The sequence below is a fragment of the Pleurodeles waltl genome, chromosome 4_1, assembly GCF_031143425.1.
Source record: "Pleurodeles waltl isolate 20211129_DDA chromosome 4_1, aPleWal1.hap1.20221129, whole genome shotgun sequence".
NCBI lineage: Eukaryota > Metazoa > Chordata > Amphibia > Caudata > Salamandridae > Pleurodeles > Pleurodeles waltl.
In genome coordinates, this window is record NC_090442.1 from 219,155,964 (window position 1) to 219,176,226 (window position 20,263).

At 44.9% G+C, this 20,263-nt stretch overlaps 1 protein-coding gene across 1 annotated transcript in view; it reads right to left on the reverse strand.

Moving 5' to 3' along the window:
- The window catches only part of LOC138287148 (potassium voltage-gated channel subfamily KQT member 1-like), a 750,297-nt gene that overhangs the window by 449,137 nt on the left and 280,897 nt on the right, over positions 1-20,263 (reverse strand). The window lies entirely within an intron of this gene.

The window sequence follows — 20,263 nt, forward strand, 5'->3', positions numbered from 1 at the left end:
ATAGGCCCAGTTCATGGCTTACCTTCTCTGCTTGGTTGGAAACTTTCAGCGGCACAGCCAAGTCCTGCTCCAGATTGGCAAAGTAGGGCTGTGCGGGTCACAAGTGGCAGCAGCCGGCAGGTGCAGGCACTCTCCTCCGAGCCATTCTACCAGCTGATTCTAGTGACTGGGTTTGTTCCTACTTCGGTGATCGTATAGTAAGTCACATTTACCTTCGCGAGGGGGTGGAGTTTGATCTTGCTCCGACGGGGCTGCTGAGTTGCCCTTTGATTCCTCTGGAGTCCTTCAGTGTAGTTCACAGTATGCTGGCCAGACCCGCCTTGAACACAGCAGCAGTTTCTCGGTCCCAGGTGACGGCCCGATCCCATGGCCTCAGCGTCACTGGCAGATCTCCTGGCATATGGGTTTGCTGCCATGACACTCACAAGTCCAGTCACTCTGACGTGACATTGATGTTCATGGTGGCCCTCTCTCTGGTACATAGGGCCACCCTATCACAAGGTCATGGAGGCCTGGTGCCCTCCGCACAAACCTTGCTCCTCGGCTCAGTAAGCAGCCCTTCCTGGCACACGGGGGTCACTGAATCAATTCAGCACAAGGTCTGATCGCTGCAAGAACGGATTCCTCACACCTCACACAGGGAGTCCTCACAAAGGGCTTCCCCCAGACCTTGCTCCTTCCACCGCTCTCCTCTTCATCCCAGGGCACGCTGGTCTTGCAAGCAACTAGGCGCTGGTGCTCCAGGCTGCAGGGCAGGATGTGGTGTTGGTTTCCCTGGGTAATCTCCCTTCACCCAGCAGACAGACTATCAGGCCTGGACCCCCAGTCCTGTCACAAGCAGTAGTCCTGCTGAGCTTCCCTTGTTCACACAACTCCCCTACTTATAGTCCTTTTCCAGACACAAAATGTAATTTAGTGTCTGAGTCTTTAAAGCGTTATGTTGGAGTTCTGTTTCATTGAACTTGACATCTTTCCTCTTTGTCCTCCTGAAGGATGTCTGCCACAGCAGACAGGACTTCAAAGCTGATTAACCAACAACAAGAATCATGGGAGTGGCCAGAATTCACACCTGGATGTCAGCACAGTGATTTGTGCATCAAAAAGTTAATCCTGGGCTCCTCGCCCTAACATTTTTGATTCCCTTATCAGCCGTATCTCTCTCTTCCTGAGATGTGTCCAGGGCCCTTCTTTGTGATCTATCATTCAATCAAAGAGCCCTTTGCAATGCAGAGAAGGAGACTGGTTCTTCCATCCTCCAGTGAATGTCCCTCCCAGCTTACAGGAATGCAGCAACTCACAAATCTGCCTGGGAGGATTCTTCTACTCTTCATGTTTTCCATCAGATAGGCCTGGGTTTTCCAAAATGGAACCCAAGGTCCTCCATGTTAAGTACTGGTGCACATACACTTGCACTCAGCGTACATCCATAACACATGCACTGTACAACACTGTTATCCTAATGTATTATGCCACCACAAGCATAACTACATGCAACAAATGCATTCACTCTGCGCACACTGTTCAGTACTGCAGCCTTTCGTATTGTACTAAAGTGTGTTATTCTAAAAACACACACTTCCAGAATACACATATTTACCAAGTGTGAACTGTACCACACTTCACCTCTTCTGCCGTGTACGTCTTGCAAACACACATGCACTCAGCACATTTCCATCACGCATGCCCTTGCACATCTACCTGATGTAGGCTGGGCTAAGTTAGGCACACAGCAGCGGAACTTTTAAAAACGGGAGGGAGTCTGTAGGCCTCACTCCAGTGACACAGGGTAAAAAGGTCCTGTTCCCTCTTAATGATCACTAGTCAGTATGCTGTCACCACCCCGCTTGTGCTGCTTTACTCCTGGTGAAGGTGGTAGCCTTCCACCACTATGAGGGCAGCACTTCGGATGCTCCTCCCAGTACAATAAGATCACAATTCATGAGACAGGCCTATGTCATGGTGTACAAGCATGATTCATGTTTGCCTATGACAAAAAAATCACCATTAGGGATCCAGACAACAATACACTCGGGCACTTAGGGCAGAAATACATCTTTTACCATGCAGAGGACTTTACCATCTCAACAGCATTGATACTGACCGCTGCTGTACAAATACAACTCATGAGAAATAAAAGAAGTGGAACAGCAATTACTTTCATATTTGCAATTTTGATGTATACAATTTTTACATCCCTCCTTCCTCTCTCCCATTGATTGGGTTGACAAAGGACCATTGTTTAGTCTTTGATTAAGTCATAAATTATTGTATAGGTGTTTCTGACAGAATCGATGCATACTTAATATATTACATAAATCTAGATTCTGATTTTTTGCACTTCGGTGCAATTGGCTAGCAGAAAAGGGAGCAGGGCAGAATTTGATTCCACTATTGTGGCTTGGGCATTCTGCCTAAGAGCAACAAGATCAGAAAGAGCAAAGCCCCACAATCACTCTCAAAATATTGGGACAAAATGCAGAAAAGCTATGTAAACAACACCGGTCTTCTCCACATGCAGGTGATGTTGGGGTCCATCCTCTTCCACCAGACTTCCTCACGGTTGGGGACAGAGTTTTGGCCCATGTATCTTGGACTCCCTCTGATTTATTGAGCATAAAGAAGCAATTCCCTAGCACTTGAGAAACTCTTACCCAGTTTTGAGAAGAAATATACATTGTGTTTGAGGTTTAACAACCAGACTGGGTGGATGTGAAGCAGTTATTGCGTTTGATAGTAAAGTGGGAGAAAGACTGATGGAGAAGGCACAATGGCAAGAGTGGCCCCTGAGGAAGACGGGGAATTGAGTGCTGCAAAGGATGTACTGTTGAAAGGAGTTCCAGAGGGATGCTCAGTGAAAACAAACTGGACTAAAATCTCAAATTGCAAGCAAAATAAGGGTGAAGTGTCAGCCGATTACTTGTTCAAACTTAAGAATGTGTTTTAAAGGTATTCAGGTATAGCCCATTCAATGGAGATGGTTCACGAAGCTATCAGTGAAGTTTTGTGTTGGGATTATTACAGAATGTTAATATATGTCATACACGCATTGGATGGCAAACTAAAAAGCTAGCAGAATGGTGATGGTCGCCAAACATTGTGTTGCTTCATCGGCAAAAAAGAAAGAATATTAAATTAACATTAATATCGTTGAAATTGTGGAATAGCCCGCGAGTGGTTGAAGGGGTGGGTCTATGAACTCGGCAAACGGGGAAGCGTGGGGTGGAAGGGGCAGCGAAGCAGTAGAATTGCAAGGGGAAACAGGATGAGCCAGGAAGAGGCCCAGAGGCTAGGAGGCCCTTACTTCGCATATGGTCAGCTGGGGCATTGGAAATGGTATTGTCCCAATAAGGCCTCCAGTGCGTGAGGACACCCAGACCAACCTACATTTCACCAAATTCCTTGGAATCCATACTCTTAGTTTTAAGACCAGGTCATATGTGTGCAATTAATACCTTACTCCCAGTAGATAAAAAGGGCTGCTATGTAGTTCGTATTATTAATAGTAAGAAGACAACTTGTCTCATTGATACGGGTGCTAGTCACTTAGCTCTTAAAGCGTTTGAGTACCTATCTTTATCTCCCTGGGGCATGTCTGTAGATACAGTTGGTATTTCCAATCAGAGAGTTTGCCACCGTATTACAGCTCCACCCAGTGACCAGTTCTGTAGGACCCATTAGTAATAAGCATTTCTTCCACCTCAGCCCTTCCTCGCCCCCAAACCTGTTAGGTAGGGTTATTTTGTGGAAACTAAACTACATTGGGTGTTGTACCACAGTAAGAATTTTCTTGAAAATACCTCAATGAAAAGAGAGTAAGGTAAAACATTTTTATGCACAACCTTGAGTTAATCAGAAGAAGCAGGCGCAGTTGTCATGTTTCCCGATTTAACTAAATTACTGCCACAGATACCTTTCACGTTGTGTTCCACAGGGGTCAAACAAGTGGAATACATCTTTTTGATGAACCCATAAACGTGGAGGTTGATCCTCAGAAGAAGCTGCACACAATACTTTAGTACACCTTAAAATCGGAGTTGGAAGAAGTCTCTCACCCTGTAATAGCAAATTTGATTAAGCAAGAGATTGTAATACCCAAGTCTCCTAATATGCAAAGCTGGGAAAGCCAATGTGTTCAGTTTTGTGTAGGAACTTAGGTCCATTAATAATGTGGTTATCCCAAGGACCCCAACCCAGCCAGCATCCTTTTTTGCATCCATGCATATGTCCAATGGTTCCCTGTGGTTCAGCTCTGCTCCCCTTTATTTTCTATACACATATACAGGCAGAGCCAATACCTGTTCTCGTTCACATTCTGATGGTCCCAGCTTCAGTGGACCAGTCTTTCTCAATCATTCTGCAAGCTGTAAAGAAAGATTTGGACATATTCTTCCTCCGTGGTCTACTTGGATTCAATATGTAGAAGATTTACTGTTGGCGTCTGTTGCTCTTGATCATTACAAGGGTGTCTCTATCTCACTACTGAATTGGCTAAGAAGGGGCACAAGGCTTCAAAGGTAAAGAGTACAGTTTTGCCTTCCCCAACTGCAATACCTTGGTCATGACATTTCTATTGTCAAACAGCACCACGAGTGTTAGCCATCCATAAGCTGCAGTGCACTATAACTGTTTCACAGGTATGTATCTTTTTGTAAATGGCTGGTAATTGCAGACAGTGGATTCTGGGTTATGGTGAAATGGCTAAACCCTTGCAAGAATATATTCAAGAAACTATGCCTGAACTCTTGCAATGGTCTAGTGAAGCCAACAATGCACTTGTAAAAATCAAACTAGTGCTGACATTTGACCCACTTTGGACTTGCACAGCTTGGGTGTTGGTACAAAGCCATGGGTATCATAAAAAGGCCTTCGCTTATTACTCCTCAGTTTGGACCCAATGGCAGCTGGGTTTCCAACTTCGTTAAGGTCTGTGATGGCTGCCACAAATGTCATCAAAGTCTCTGATAATAGTGTGTTAAGTTCTCCATTATTTATAGCTGTGTGTCATTCTGTGGTTTCTCTCCCCTTCACTAAAAAACTTAGCACCTCTCCACAGCCCAACTGCCTGGATATGAAATATTGTTATTGTCTGCCTCCTATATTACTTCGGTCCAAGAGTCAGATGACTGTTCTAGTTACAGCCCATGTTACTGGACCTCATATTGACTTAAGTGATGTACCACTTGATGATTGCAAACAAATGTATTCTGGAGATGATTTATATCTCAGGAATGATGAAAATCCCTTAGTTGTTGCTTATCCTGTCTGCATTGTACATCAAATTGTAGAACAGAAACACAAATACCAACTATGTAATGCTCAAATCTCAGAACTCCTTGCTCTCTCTTGGTCTTGTATTCTCACTAAAGAAAAGAATGTTACCATATACACAGACTCAAAGTATGCATTTGGAGTGATGCATGACTTTGGGATGCTTTGGAAGAGTCTTTTTGACCTCGGCAGTACTCCTATCAAAAAAGGCCGATATGTTATGAGACTTTTGAATACTTGCAGTTGCCAGAATGGGTGGTAGTGGTGAAGTGTGCAGCAGCCCAGCATCCTCTTTATGATGTTTCAAGGGGCAATGCCCTAGCCACTTCAGCCAACAAGAATGCAGTATTGTCTAAAACTGCTAATGAGACTAATTACCGCCATGGCGGAGGTCGGCGGTAGCACCGCCAACAGGCTGGCGGTGCACCGCTGGGCATTCTGACCGCGGCGGCTCAGCCGCGGCCAGAAACGGAAAGTCGGCGGTGTCCTGCCGACTTTCCGCTGCCCTTGAGAATCCTCCATGGCGGCGGAGCGCGCTCCGCCGCCATGGGGATTCTGACATCCCCTACCGCCATCCAGTTCCTGGCGGTTCTCCCGCCGGGAACAGGATGGCGGTAGGGGGTGCCGCGGGGCCCCTGGGGGGCACTGCAGGGGCCCCCGTAAGAGGGCCCCAAAAAGAATTTCAGTGCAACTGCACCCGTCGCACCTTCCCACACCGCTGGCTCAATTCTGAGCCGGCGTCTTCGTGGGAAGGGTGTTTCCCGCTGGGCTGGCGGGCGGACTTTCGGCGGTCGCCCGCCAGCCCAGTGGGAAAGCCAGAATGACCGCCGCGGTCTTTTGACCGCGGAGCGGTCTTTCGGCGGGAGCCGCGTGGCGGGCGGCGACCGCCATCCGCCGCGGTCAGAATCACCCCCTATGTGTGTTGTAGGAACTCATCTATTTCCTGTACCCACATTAAAATACTTGCCCCAGCTGCACAAACAAGCTTCTGAGAGTGAAAAACAGTGGTGGATTAAACAGCAATATAAAAGAGAATGGGCGTGGATAATAAACCATACTGGATGTGTGGTTGCACCAAAGGTTTTACTCCCCAGCTCTTCACCAGGTTGGATAATGGAGCAGCTCATGGTCGGGATAGCCTAATACATGTCACTGCAACCCATTAGCACGTGCCCTTCTTTTCCTCTGTAGCAAAAAGTAATTCCCAATTATGTGCCTTATTTCTGTCACACAGTGTTGGAAAAGGCGTTAAAGCGAATCCCACTGCTCACCCTCCTCCATTGATCACTGCACATCCAGGTTGGTTTTAATCAGATGCCCAAATGTGTAAATTATTCCTTCATTCTCATTCTAGTGTGAATGTTTTCAGGGTGGGTGGGTGTAAGTATAACCCTGTGTCACTGCAGATGTTGTTACAGTTGCAAAGTTTATTCCCCGGTTCAGGGTGTCAAGCCAAGTTAGTAGTGATTCAGGACATATTCCATGTCAGTGGTGGTGCAGGCAGTTTGTAAGGCCATAGGGATATACCAACATTTCCATTGTGCCTGTCACCTCAAGTCTATGGGCAAAGTCGAAAGGAAAAATAGTATCTTGAAAAAGAAGATCGCTTAAGATATGCTTGGAAACATACTTAAATTGGCACGGTGCTTCACCTTCAGCTCGATGGTCATTGAGAATGATCCCATCTCAAAAGGCAAAATTGAGCCCTACGAAATACCCATGGGCCAACCAATGATGCCCCTGTTTCCTCTATCAAACTAGATTTACAGTTACTTTATTACAATCACTTACAGTATTGCAGAAAACCTATACAATGCTTTTCAGTTCCCATTCCCAGCTGTAGGCTTACTTGCTCGAGTGTCCATCCAAGGCCTACCATTCCCTCCAGCCGGATGACTGGATCTATGATTCAGTATTCGAGAGGAAGACTGTACTACATTTGGCACTGACCAATTCAAAGTCCGACATATCACCAACACAGCTGTCATATGTCATCGTTTGGCAACCCGCATCTATTCATATCACTGTGGAAGAGCTGCTCCTGTTGCTGTTTAGGGCCCACACCTGGCTCTCGATCACCTGCTGAGTCTATTTCTGCTGGAAGCTCCTTTTTGGATGGTGGGTCAAAGTCTCCATGTCCATTTCCTCTGCCTGTTCCATCACCATCACCTCATGCTGCCTCTCCTCGCTATTTGGCCTTCTCCACCAGGATACTGGATCCCGTTGTGTGTCTGGACTGCCATCTTCCTTGCTGCATTAAGCATCTGGCTGGTGGTGGGGTACATTTTTGCTGCAGAAAGGGGAATTATTCAAAGACCAAATCGTACCATTCCTTGCACACAGCTATTGTTCGACTTACAAGAGAAACTGCTTTGTGCTGCTGTTAGAAAAATACAGACAGATCCTTAACTTTTCCTCTTGCAAGATGTACACACAAATATGCAAGTGGATGAGAGAGATAGCATTCCTTTGATCAGACTGGCCAACAGTTTTAACAACACTTGCCTTCGTCTTTTGGGCACAGACTGTCAAAATGTAGCTTCTCCGCCTCTTCTTTCCCTGGCCTTGAAAAGTTTCATAATCCTTTTAACCAAAACATGAAAGATGTGAATCATCTTGCAATGACTAAGCAAGGATTTATTTGCAAGAACTGGGGAGAAAATGGCATTATTATTTGTACTGGACATAGCAAATGTGATATCGTTTCCTTTCACCTCTCTCTGAATGCCATCTTCTTCATGGACTGCTGTTTCTCAAACTCCACTCTCAAGGAGGTCATGCATGTTTCATCCGTGGTTCACATGCCGCCTCCTGGCTACACAGACTAGGCAGAGCTGGTTATTCAGGGTACATTGTACCATTGATAAAACACTTTGATTATCATCCCATGAAGTGAAACTGCCTCTACTTTCTTCTCCGCTTTAATACCCTCACATAAGAGGACTGTTGCTGTAGATAAAATGAGAAGAAATGCAGAAATATTTGAACAGATAGTGAATTGGACCGTAATAGCCTTGGGATTAATGATAGATCATTTAAATACCCAGGCCAAAATGCTGATCCAAAACAGAACTGGCTTAGATTATTTTTTAGCAGCCAAACTGGTGTTTGTGCATCTTTAGGGACTTAGGGCTACATGTACGTAGCATTTTGCACATCGCAAACAGCAAATCGGGGCGTTTGCGATGTGCAAAATGCACTTCGGTATTTTGGAACCCATTTTTGAGATTCGGTAAACTATTACCGAATCGCAAAAAGGGATTGAGACTCGCAATTAGGAAGGGGTGTTCCCTTCCTTATTGTGAGTCGCAGTTCCATGTTTGATTGTTTGGGACCGCGAATGCGGTCGCAAAACAATCGCAGTTAGCACCAGTGTCACACTGGTGCTAACCCATTCGCACACGGGAAGGGGTACCCATGGGACCCCTTCCCCTTTGTGAATGGCAGTAAAATGTTTCATTTTTTGTTTTTGAAATGCTTCTCGTTTTCCTTAAAGAAAAACGGGCTGCATTTAAAAAAAAAAAATGCTTTATTTAAAAGCAGTCACAAACATGGTGGTCTGCTGTCTCCAGCAGGCCACCATCCCCGTGAGGGTGGCCATTTCCAAGGGGGTCGCAAATTGCGACCTACCTCATGAATATTCATGAAATAGGGCATTTGCAACCACTTTCCGAATCGCAAACAGTGTCATTGACACTGTTCAACATATGGTTTTGGGACTTGCAAATAGCGAGTCGCTCTTGCTCACAATCTGAGATTCGCAAATCATTTTGTTGGTACATGTAGCCCTTAATGTAGCACCCCTCTTCCAAGCCCTTCCGTTAGCATAAGTGAGCAGGTAGATAACATTAGGGAGAGTGAACAGAAATTACATGAGATACAAGTCAGCCCCAACCTGATCATCCCTGTCCTTAGTCCTGGGGGCATCTCTATGTGGCTTGATCCTTTGGGTATGAAGTTATTAGAATCCATTTTTGATGTTCCTTTAATTGTGTTTTTTATATATTTTGCCTTCAGACTAATATTGTGCAAATACTCTTGCAAAACTAAGGTGCCAACAATACTTTTAAGCATGGTGCTTCTCATGCTAGTGAGGAAAGCAATAACGATGCGATCACTGAAAAAATAGTGAGATTGCATTTGAGCAAACTAAAAAATTTTGTTATAAAAACCTAAATCTTGCCTGGATCATATTCATATATTCCTATGTAGTAGAATGTTAATATCACGTACATGACCGAGATTGCATCAGCAACTTTAATTAAATATGAATCTCAATTTATGGTCCTCTAAATCCTCTAGCAGCACTGAATATGATTGCTAATTGTTGCGACTTTTGTAGGCTCAGAAACCATAGGGCTTAGGGCTGTACCTCTGCACACTTCCTCCTAGCAGCGCAGCCTCACTCTCAAACGTGGCAATGAAGCCTGTTTTGAGTACATGAATGGTATCTTCTGCGTAAAGATGTTCAGCACTTTCTCAGGGAGAAGATCCTGCCATTTGCTCATAACATAAGTTTCTGCCATATGATTTAACTACACTGACTTGTTTTGTGAAAAACATATATACCAGTCTCGTTTTTATATATTCTAGCTCTGTGCATTAATTTACCTTTTTTTTCAGGGGTGTAGCTTTGCCAGTAAGATTGGGGGGGGGGGGGGAGGTGAGCTTCAATTTTTCAGACAATCACGGTGGCATATAAAGTTTAAATACATTATGTGACAATTAAGGTGCAAGAGAGGGGCTTAAGGGGTAGTGGACAGGGAGAGGAATGAGGTTTGGCAAGAGTAGCAAGAGAGAAAACACAATATTCTGTAAAATAACAAATATTTTTGAGGACTTTCAGAGTGAGTGTGCGTTTTTTTGAGTGCATGTAAAGATTCCTGCTGACATCCAGCTGACATTTCACAATACCCGACTGAATGCACCTGTACAGAACTATATATAACAAAATACATTGGGGGAGTAACACCCCAAGCTTCTATCAAGAGAAAGCCACAGACACCAACTCCACTGACCTCCTGGAACGAATGGACAACATTGGCCTCATGCAGCTGGTCCCAGACCCCACGCACAGAGCTGGACACACACTGGACAACATCTTCATGTCCAGTAACAGAATCAGATACAGCCACACCACGGAACTCAACTGGTCCGATCATTCCGTCGTACACTTTACCATCACCGGATCTTCCCGCACCACCCTAACCTCCACACTGCCCCTTTCCGCAGCTGCAGCAAGGTCACTCAGCACCAATGGACCCACGCTCTCAGCCTCTTCCAGCCCACCACTTCCACCAACCTAAACCAGGCCGTAGAGAACTTTAACGCTTGGATCACCTGCGCCACTGACAGAGTCACCCCCACCAAACCATCTAGAATGTACATACCCACCAAACGAGCTGGTACATCCTAGAACTCAGCTTGGCGAAATGCAGATGCAAACAACTGTAAAGAAATTGGTGCTCCAGCAAAAATGATAATGATAGAGCCATTTTGAAGTCCACCCTCAACAACAACCACCACCTACTCAAAACCGCAAAAAAGAGTGCCCTGGCACACTGCATTCGGGACAACGCCAACCAGACCAAGAAAGCTTCACCATTATCAGAGAGTTCACCTCCACATCAGCCACAGAAAACTCGACTCGGTCCTCACAGGAACTCTGCTAGGCCCTTGCAGACCACTTCCACAACAAGATAGCCACCATTTACAGAAACTTTGAGCCCCAACCCACTGATCTCCTCAGCACCCCATGCCCCCGAAGACAGCTGCCGACCACCTACTCACCACACGGGAACAACTCAGCACAGTGATCACCAAGGCCTTAATGAACTCCATCCACTCAGGTGCACCCACCGACCCGTGCCCCCCTCAACTCTTTAACTTCGGAAACGACAATATCAGCCACCAGCTCACCATCATCCTCAACTCTTTCATCTCCACACCCACCTTGCTCGACACCTGGAAAAACTCAGAGGCCCGATCCCTCCTCAAGGAGCCCTCCGCAGACCCCAAAAACCTCCAGAACTATCACTGCACCTATTCCTCACCAACGTTCTGGAGAAGACCATCAACCTCCAACTTACAGAACGCCTGGATAGAGAAAACATTCTAGACCCCTCCCAATCTGGATTCAGAGACAACCACAGCATTGAGACAGCACTGATCGCCACAACAGACAACATTCGTACCCTACTCGACAGAGGAGAAGCAGCCACCCAGATTCTTCTCAACCTCTTTGCTGCCTTCGACTCCGTCTCCCACAGCACACATTCATAAACCGTCTGCACCAGATGGGCATCAAGGACAACGTTCTTAGATAGATGCCATCTTTCCTCACCGGGCGCACACAAAGGATTTGTTTCCCTCCCTTCACCTCACAGCCCAAGCACACCATCTGCGGCATCCCACAAGGCTCATCCATCAGTCCCACCCTCCTCAACATCTACATGACGCCGCTAGCAGGCATTGTCAGAACCCACAACATCATCTCCTATGCCAGAGGTTGGGAATGTCCACAAAAGTAGATGTTTGTGGTTGTTCTCATAGTTCCAAAGCACGCCATGCCTTGGAAAATTCTCTTCCTACCCCTTGAATGGGATTTACTACTGCATATTGCTTCGCAACAAGGAACCATTTTCTGAGATCCAGGCACATTTAGTATATATATATATATATATATATATATATATATATATATATATATATATATATGTATTTTTTTTTTTTTCCATAACACAAAGCCATGAAAGGTGTAACACCTGTGACACAATGAAGCATATTGTGATAAGCCCACAACATTGTTGTTAAAGAATCTCCAACACACAACCCTGAGGCAACATCCCCCATTACACATTCATGCACCATCTTGCTATTTTTTACACATGTCCATTACATTAAGGATGATGCAGGCTACACTTTTTATGCTTAATGTCAGCATCTTCCAAAAATTCCTTCATCTGTTGTGAAGTGGATTGTACACCATTGCCAGCTAAAATCTTCTAAGGAAAACCCTCTCTGGAAAAAATATCAGTTAAAAATAAATTAATCACACTTTTAGTGTAAAGCTCTCTCGAAAACCATACTTCTAAACACAAAGAGACATAATCCACTAAAACCATCACATACGTTTGGTGTGGAAGTAAGACTTGAAACTGAATTGACCAAGAAAACCAATACACCATCTATTCCACACATCACTGGGACATTCTACTGTATCCATAGGAGAACCTCTACAAAACTTTGTCATAGAGTCTACACACAGCATACTTCTCTACCCAGCTTTAAACATCTCTATCCATGGCTGGCCACCAAAACCTTTTCCTCAGTCACTTATTCGTCATCACACCAAGATGTCATTCATATGAAATCCCCAATAATCTTTTCCTCATCATGCTTGGTGAAATCAATTTGTCATCAAGGAACAATAAACATTTTACTAGGGACAGTTCATTTTTTTGACTTTGTTGTATGACGAAAGATGACAAGAAAGTACATTTTCATGAGGCCACCCCTTACTACATGATTCATAACTTTGATGAGTTTAAAGTACTTGGACATCTCTGTGAATTCAGACTCACTTACATGTTTATTAGACCTCCAAGAGACACTCACAACCAAGCATTCTAACTCTTCACTGAACCCCTCCGGAGTACATTCAGATCCATCTTCAACAGTGAGATGTAAATAACAATCTGCTTTCTTGTTCCTGGGTCAAGGCAAGTGTTCCATGTCCAAATGATGTTCGAAAAGTTTTGAGGTCAACCGAATCAGCCTAGCAGTAGTTTTGGTAGATCCAACATTGCTACCATTCAGAATTGGTATAAAAGGCTTATGATCAGTTCAAAGAAATGTAGTACCCCTAATATCAGGTTTGAACTTTTCAGCAGCTAATGTCATGTGCAAGCTAGCATTTCTTTTTCTTCACAGAACATTGGCATTCATGTGGGCTTAACCCGCAAGAAGAAATAGCATTAGTGTAATCATTGTAATCTTTTCCTTGGGGTAAAACAGCTCCTTGCCCTACACTAGTGGTATCAACAGTAATCCAGAGTTTTTAATCCATGTACATAGGGACTCAGAATTGGAAAATGAATAAGGAGTGTCCTAATTAATGAAAATCCATGCTGCTGTTCGTTACCCCAAACACACTGAACATTATTTTTAACAACTTATACATTGGTTTAACAATAGTGTTGAAATGTTCAATTATTTTCCTGTAAAATTCACCCATTCCCATAAATGCCAAACAACTAATCATGGCATGTAAGGACAGGTACTTTCTCAATGGCATGAAGTAAACCAGCTCTTGGTTTGATTCGCTGCCTGTGATAACATGCCCGAGATATCCAACAGATTTAACACCAAAACAGACTTGTCATTCTTCAATATCAGTCCTCTTTCTTTATAAGCATCCGGAAATAACCAGTCTATTCAAATGTTTTTTCTCATCTTTGCTATTAAACAAAGCGTTGTTGTGAAATGCTAGAACCCCATTCTTTCCATACAAAATGTATCCTATCAAGCTCTAAAATACAGCCACAGCTGATGCCAACTCAAATGGCATCTTCTGAAATTGGAATACACCATTTGGTGTTACAAACGCTGACAAATTGCGAGATTCCTCAGCAAGAACAACCTGGTGACATGCAGGCCACAGGTCTAATTTAGAGAATACCCTATGTAGGAAGTTGGCTCTGTATGCACTATTTCAAAGTAAGGAATAGTATGCACAGAGTCCAAGGGTTCCCCTTAGAGGTAAGATAGTGGCAAAAAGAGATAATACTAATGCTCTATTTTGTGGTAGTGTGGTCGAGCAGTAGGCTTATCAAAGGAGTAGTGTTAAGCATTTGTTGTACATACACACAGGCAATAAATGAGGAACACACACTCAAAGACAATTCCAGGCCAATAGGTTTTTGTATAGAAAAATATATTTTCTTAGTTTATTTTAAGAACCACAGGTTCAAATTCTACATGTAATATCTCATTTGAAAGGTATTGCAGGTAAGTACTTTAGGAACTTTGAATAATCACAATAGCATATATACTTTTTACATAAAACACATATAGCTACTTTAAAAGTGGACACAGTGCAATTTTCACAGTTCCTGGGGGAGGTAAAGTAATGTTAGTTCTTGCAGGTAAGTAAACCACCTACGGGGTTCAAATTGGGGTCCAAGGTAGTCCACCGTTGGGGGTTCAGCGCAACCCCAAAGTCACCACACCAGCAGCTCAGGGCCGGTCAGGTGCAGAGTTCAAAGTGGTGCCCAAAACACATAGGCTTCAATGGAGAAGGGGGTGCCCCGGTTCCAGTCTGCCAGCAGGTAAGTACCTGCGTCTTCGGAGGGCAGACCAGGGGGGGTTTGTAGGGCACCGGGGTGGGACACAAGCTCACACAAAAAGTACACCCTCAGCGGCACTGGGGCGGCCGGGTGCAGTGTGCAAACATGCGTCGGGTTTTCAATAGGTTTCAATGGGAGACCAAGGGGTCTTTTCAGCGATGCAGGCAGGCAACGGGGGGGCTCCTCGGGGTAGCCACCACCTGGGCAAGGGAGAGGGCCTCCTGGGGGTCACTCCTGCACTGGAGTTCCGGTCCTTCAGGTGCTGGGGGCTGCGGGTGCAGGGTCTTTTCCAGCCATCGGGATTTTAGAGTCAGGCAGTCGCGGTCAGGGGGAGCCTCGGGATTCCCTCTGCAGGCGTCGCTGTGGGGGCTCAGGGGGGACAACTTTGGTTACTCACAGTCTCGGAGTCGCCGGAGGGTCCTCCCTGAAGTGTTGGTTCTCCACCAGTCGAGTCAGGGTCGCCGGGTGCAGTGTTGCAAGTCTCACGCTTCTTGCGGGGATTGCAGGGGTCTTTAAATCTGCTCCTCTGGAAACAAAGTTGCAGTCTTTGTTGAACAGGGCCGCTGTTCTCGGGAGTTTCTTGGTCTTTTGGAAGCAGGGCAGTCCTCTGAGGATTCAGAGGTCGCTGGTCCCAGGGAAAGCGTCGCTGGAGCAGTTTTTTTCTGAAGGAGGGAGACAGGCCGGTAGGGCTGGGGCCAAAGCAGTTGGTGTCTTCTTCTTCTCTGCAGGGGTTTTTCAGCTCAGCAGTCCTCTTCTTCGTAAGTTGCAGGAATCTAAATTCTTAGGTTCAGGGGAGCCCTTAAATACTAAATTTAAGGGCGTGTTTAGGTCTGGGGGGTTAGTAGCCAATGGCTACTAGCCCTGAGGGTGGGTACACCCTCTTTGTGCCTCCTCCCAAGGGGAGGGGGTCACACTCCTATCCCTATTGGGGGAAACCTCCATCTGCAAGATGGAGGATTTCTAAAAGTTAGAGTCACTTCAGCTCAGTACACCTTAGGGGCTGTCCTGACTGGCCAGAGACTCCTCCTTATTTTTCTCATTATTTCCTCCGGCCTTGCCGCCAAAAGTGGGGCCGTGGCCGGAGGGGGCGGGCAATTCCACTAGCTGGAATGCCCTGTGGCGCTGGAACAAAGGGGGTGAGCCTTTGAGGCTCACCGCCAGGTGTTACAGCTCCTGCAAGGGGCGGTGATAGCATCTCCACCCAGTGCAGGCTTTGTTACTAGCCACAGAGTGACAAAGGCACTCTCCCCATGTGGCCAGCAACATGTCTCGAGTGTGGCAGGCTGCTAAAACCAGTCAGCCTACACAGGTAGTTGGTTAAGGTTTCAGGGGGCACCTCTAAGGTGCCCTCTGGGGTGTATTTCCCAATAAAAGGTACACTGGCATCAGTGGGCATTTATGGTGCTGAGAAGTTTGATACCAAACTTCCCAGTTTTCAGTGTAGCCATTATGATGCTGTGGAGTTCGTGTTTGACAGACTCCCAGACCATATACTCTTATGGCTACCCTGCACTTACAATGTCTAAGGTTTTGCTTAGACACTGTAGGGGCACAGTGCTCATGCACTGGTGCCCTCACCTATGGTACAGTGCACCCTGCCTTAGGGCTGTAAGGCCTGCTAGAGGGGTGACTTATCTATACTGCATAGGCAGTGTGAGGTTGGCATGGCACCCTGAGGGGAGTGCCATGTCGACTTACTCGTTTTGTCCTCACCAGCACACACAAGCTGGCAAGCAGTGTGTCTGTGCTGAGTGAGGGGTCCCCAGGGTGGCATAAGCTATGTTGCAGCCCTTAGAGACCTTCCCTGGCATCAGGGCCCTTGGTACCAGGGGTACCAGTTACAAGGGACTTACCTGGATGCCAGGGTGTGCCAATTGTGTAAAACAAAAGTACAGGTTAGGGAAAGAACACTGGTGCTGGGGCCTGGTTAGCAGGCCTCAGCACACTTTCAAATCCAAACATAGCATCAGCAAAGGCAAAAAGTCAGGGGGTAACCATGCCAAGGAGGCATTTCCTTACACCCTAGCTCCATAGAGTCATCACCATATCATCAATCTTTTGTAATGAATAGTCATCAACCTATATAGCCTTGTTAAGGCTAAGTAAGAAAGCACATCCTTAGTCCTTTGTTTTGCCTGCATGGAAATACTATAGGCAAAAGTTATAGTGATGATTTAAGAAGGTTCTCTGACCCCATCCCTACACATTTTTCCAACAATTCAGACAATTCACTTCGTACACTCTAAGCTACACACTTGTGCTTCACAGGTTCGAAACCATCCTTGACTTTGATGACATGCTCAAAAACTTTCGATTCTCCTAACACCTTTTGAAATATCTTATCATAAGAATTCAAAAGATTGATGATATTATTGGTTTTATTCTGCATATCCTTCTCCACAATGTCACCCAGACACAATATTTGTTGAGAATTACCTGATAATTATAAATTAATAATCAAACATCCTTGTTAATGCCACCCAAGAATGTCTAGTCCCACCAGCTCAACATTAACTTTATGCAAACCATCCCCCCCCTCAATTCAATAGCGATAAATAAAAGTTGAAGATCAATTTGGTACCATTATACCCTGAGGTTATATGTCGGGTGGAACTAGATTTAGACAAACTCCCTTCTAATCAAAGGTCTCACATGAAATAATTGTGATCTTGGAACCAGAATCTGTCAATAAAGAAACATTTATCCCCCCAACATAGAAATCCTCAATAGGATCCTTGGAGATTGGTGCATCACCTTCATGCACACTTACACACAGAACTAAATTGTTCATGCCATTCCTCACACCATGAATCTCTTGGGGGTTCATTGTTGAAGGCTGTTTACTGGTGGAGGTAAGTACATACCTACCACTAGCAATAATCCCCCCAAGCAGTGTTAGGTCTATCCAAGGTCTCACAAAGTAACCCCTGGCCCAACCTCTGAAAGCTTGGCAACGAGTAGTCAGGCGTAACTTAGGAAACAGGTATGTAAAGCACTGAATAGACTAATACAGTAAATAAGTAAGACACAACACACCAATTTATAAAACTAGTAAATATTTTTTCTTTAAAATGACACCACAACAACAAAAATTCAACATAGGGAACCGGAGTTATGAATTTTTAAAGATCAAATTAAAAAATGTGCTTTCTAGTGCTTAGAAATCAATAGCGCCAACTGGGGACATCTTATTGCACTTGTCCGGGACCAAGTCAAAGTTTGAGGATGACTGCGATGGAGCCCTGCTCATATACACTGAGTGGGAGACCTCGGTCAAAATTTTACATTCGTACTTAGAAACGTTTCTGAAGCTTTTCCCTCTCAATGTCGTGAGGTCCTCCTCAGCCGGCTAATTTTGATGCAACATCATTGGACTGCTGTTCTGCGGGGCCCTGGTCAAATCCTGGAAGTCTGGAGCTCCGGAGCTTTCACCGGGACGAACTTGAAATCGTGGTCAGGTCGCTGTTGAAGTAGTCGGCCTGACTCACAACTGCGAGTTGGTCAACTTATGGAGCTTTTTCCAGAAGTTCTCCTTTGGTCTCAAAGCATCCAAAACACAAATCCAAGAGCCTAAGAGCCCTGAGATGGTCCTTGGAAGTTTGGGACTTCAATTCCCACAATGCACCTGACCAAATCCTTGCAAGTCCACTGGACATAGTCCAGGCTGGGGACTTTTGAGGAAAGTGGTGCAAGGAAGCTCTTTTAACCTGTTGCTTTCAGGGAGCCCACTACTTAGTCCTTTAAAAGCAAAGCAAAGTCCTTTGGGCTGTTGTTCCAGTATGCAACAGGAGCAATCACTCAGTATGGAGTCCTCTGGGTTGCAGACCAGGGTTCCAGCAGGGCCAACCTTCTTCTTCTTGTGGGTCCAGGCAGCAGATCTTAGTTTCAATGCAGATCAGCTACTTTAATTCAGTCATCTTGAGAGACACTCAGTGGGCATCCTTGTCCAGTGGGCTGCAGGGTGCCATCCAAAAACATGACAACTTCCTCCAAAGTGTGGCATCTTCTTGTCCCATAAAACACTGCACTTCAACATTCCAGATGGAGGAATTTCTACTGAGGCGCAAGACCTAGCTAAACCAACCCACTGGTGTAGATCATTTCTATTAACTCCCCCTTTGGACATCTGCAAATTCCTTTCCTAAGCCCACTATCTATCTGTGGGATAAAGAGTGAGAGGGCAGGCCTGGTTACATTGCTTTCTGACTGGCTTCCTTTTGAAACCTCAGCTTGATTTACCCTACCCCCCTTCCTGGCCTGGGCTCAGCATCTGCCAACCTCCCCCATCAGATAACCTCTGCTCAGTGCAGCCTTGCTAATCCTGTTAGGGCTGACCAATCAGGAGAGACCATTAGCAGGCTGGTATTTAGCTTACAGAAAAGAAAGTCTTAAAACATATTTTTCTGAATTAGTCATGAAAAATTCAACAATGGGAAGTTGTTGAATTTATCATTACCATTCATTTAAGTCCTTTCGTGCGATTTTGAGCAGATTCCTAGCAATACTTTTTCCCTCACCCGGGCATATAAAACATCTTTTGTAATGTCCCTGCTTCTAGATACATTGCACCCACCCCCAGGGCATCTAGGGGAGACCTGTGGGGTGAAGTATGTACAAATAAGGGAGATTATCACTTTGAAAGTTCCTTTAATTCCAAACTCAAATTTGCATACATTTTACTTTCTAAAGAGTATGCAAAGCAGGGTGGCCCTTAAAAATGATGTCAGGCTCACAGCAGTGCATGCTCCAGTGCAGGAAATCTTCTGGGCCTAAAGCGACCCTGCCATATTATATACTGGGGATTTCTAGGTAGTTTGAGTCCCCCTTGCCCTATTATGGACTAGGAACGTACATGGGTCTGTTGTTGCCAATTGGAATTATAACATTGGATCATATACCTTTTATTCAGAGCACTGGGCCTGTTAAGCGGAGGCCAGGGCGCAGTCACGGTCAGTTAACATCAGTATCAGTTAGAAACATTGGGGTGAACATGCTAAAAGGGTGACTTTTTCACATTTATTCACTACATTAACTTTAGTGGAACATTTTGAAGAATCACTGCACTAAAATAACCTATTGTCCCACATTTTATACACTTTTCCTGACTATATGAACCACATTTGAAGCACCCCCCAAAATTCTATTATTCTAGCAGCTGATGCAATTACTTTATTAAATATATGAGTTAAAGAACAGCCACAGTGTCGACCACCTATAACTGTTCTCTGTTATCCACCAACTGCTAGTAGGTACCTTACCTATTCAGACTCCCCTGTCATGCACCAGATAGAGCTCTGGTAAGGCCAGGTATTGGTCTGCACCAGATAGCATGCACTGGAACACCACAGAAGATGCAGCAATACCACATGGACGACTTAATGAGGGGCACATGAGTAGTAGGAACAACATGCAGATATAGCTTAAAATGGTTAACAACAACTATATAAAATAAATCCTGAACAACCCTGTTAGCTAAACTTAAAATTACAATATTAGAATATTTACTCCTTTAATTTAACGTTCTCCCAATATGAAATGCATTTCTAAGCACAGCAAAAATATATTTATTAAAAATGGCATTCAATGTGTCATTAAGTCTCTCAAGATTAAAATGCAAACTTTTAAACCACAATCCACTGCTCTCATTT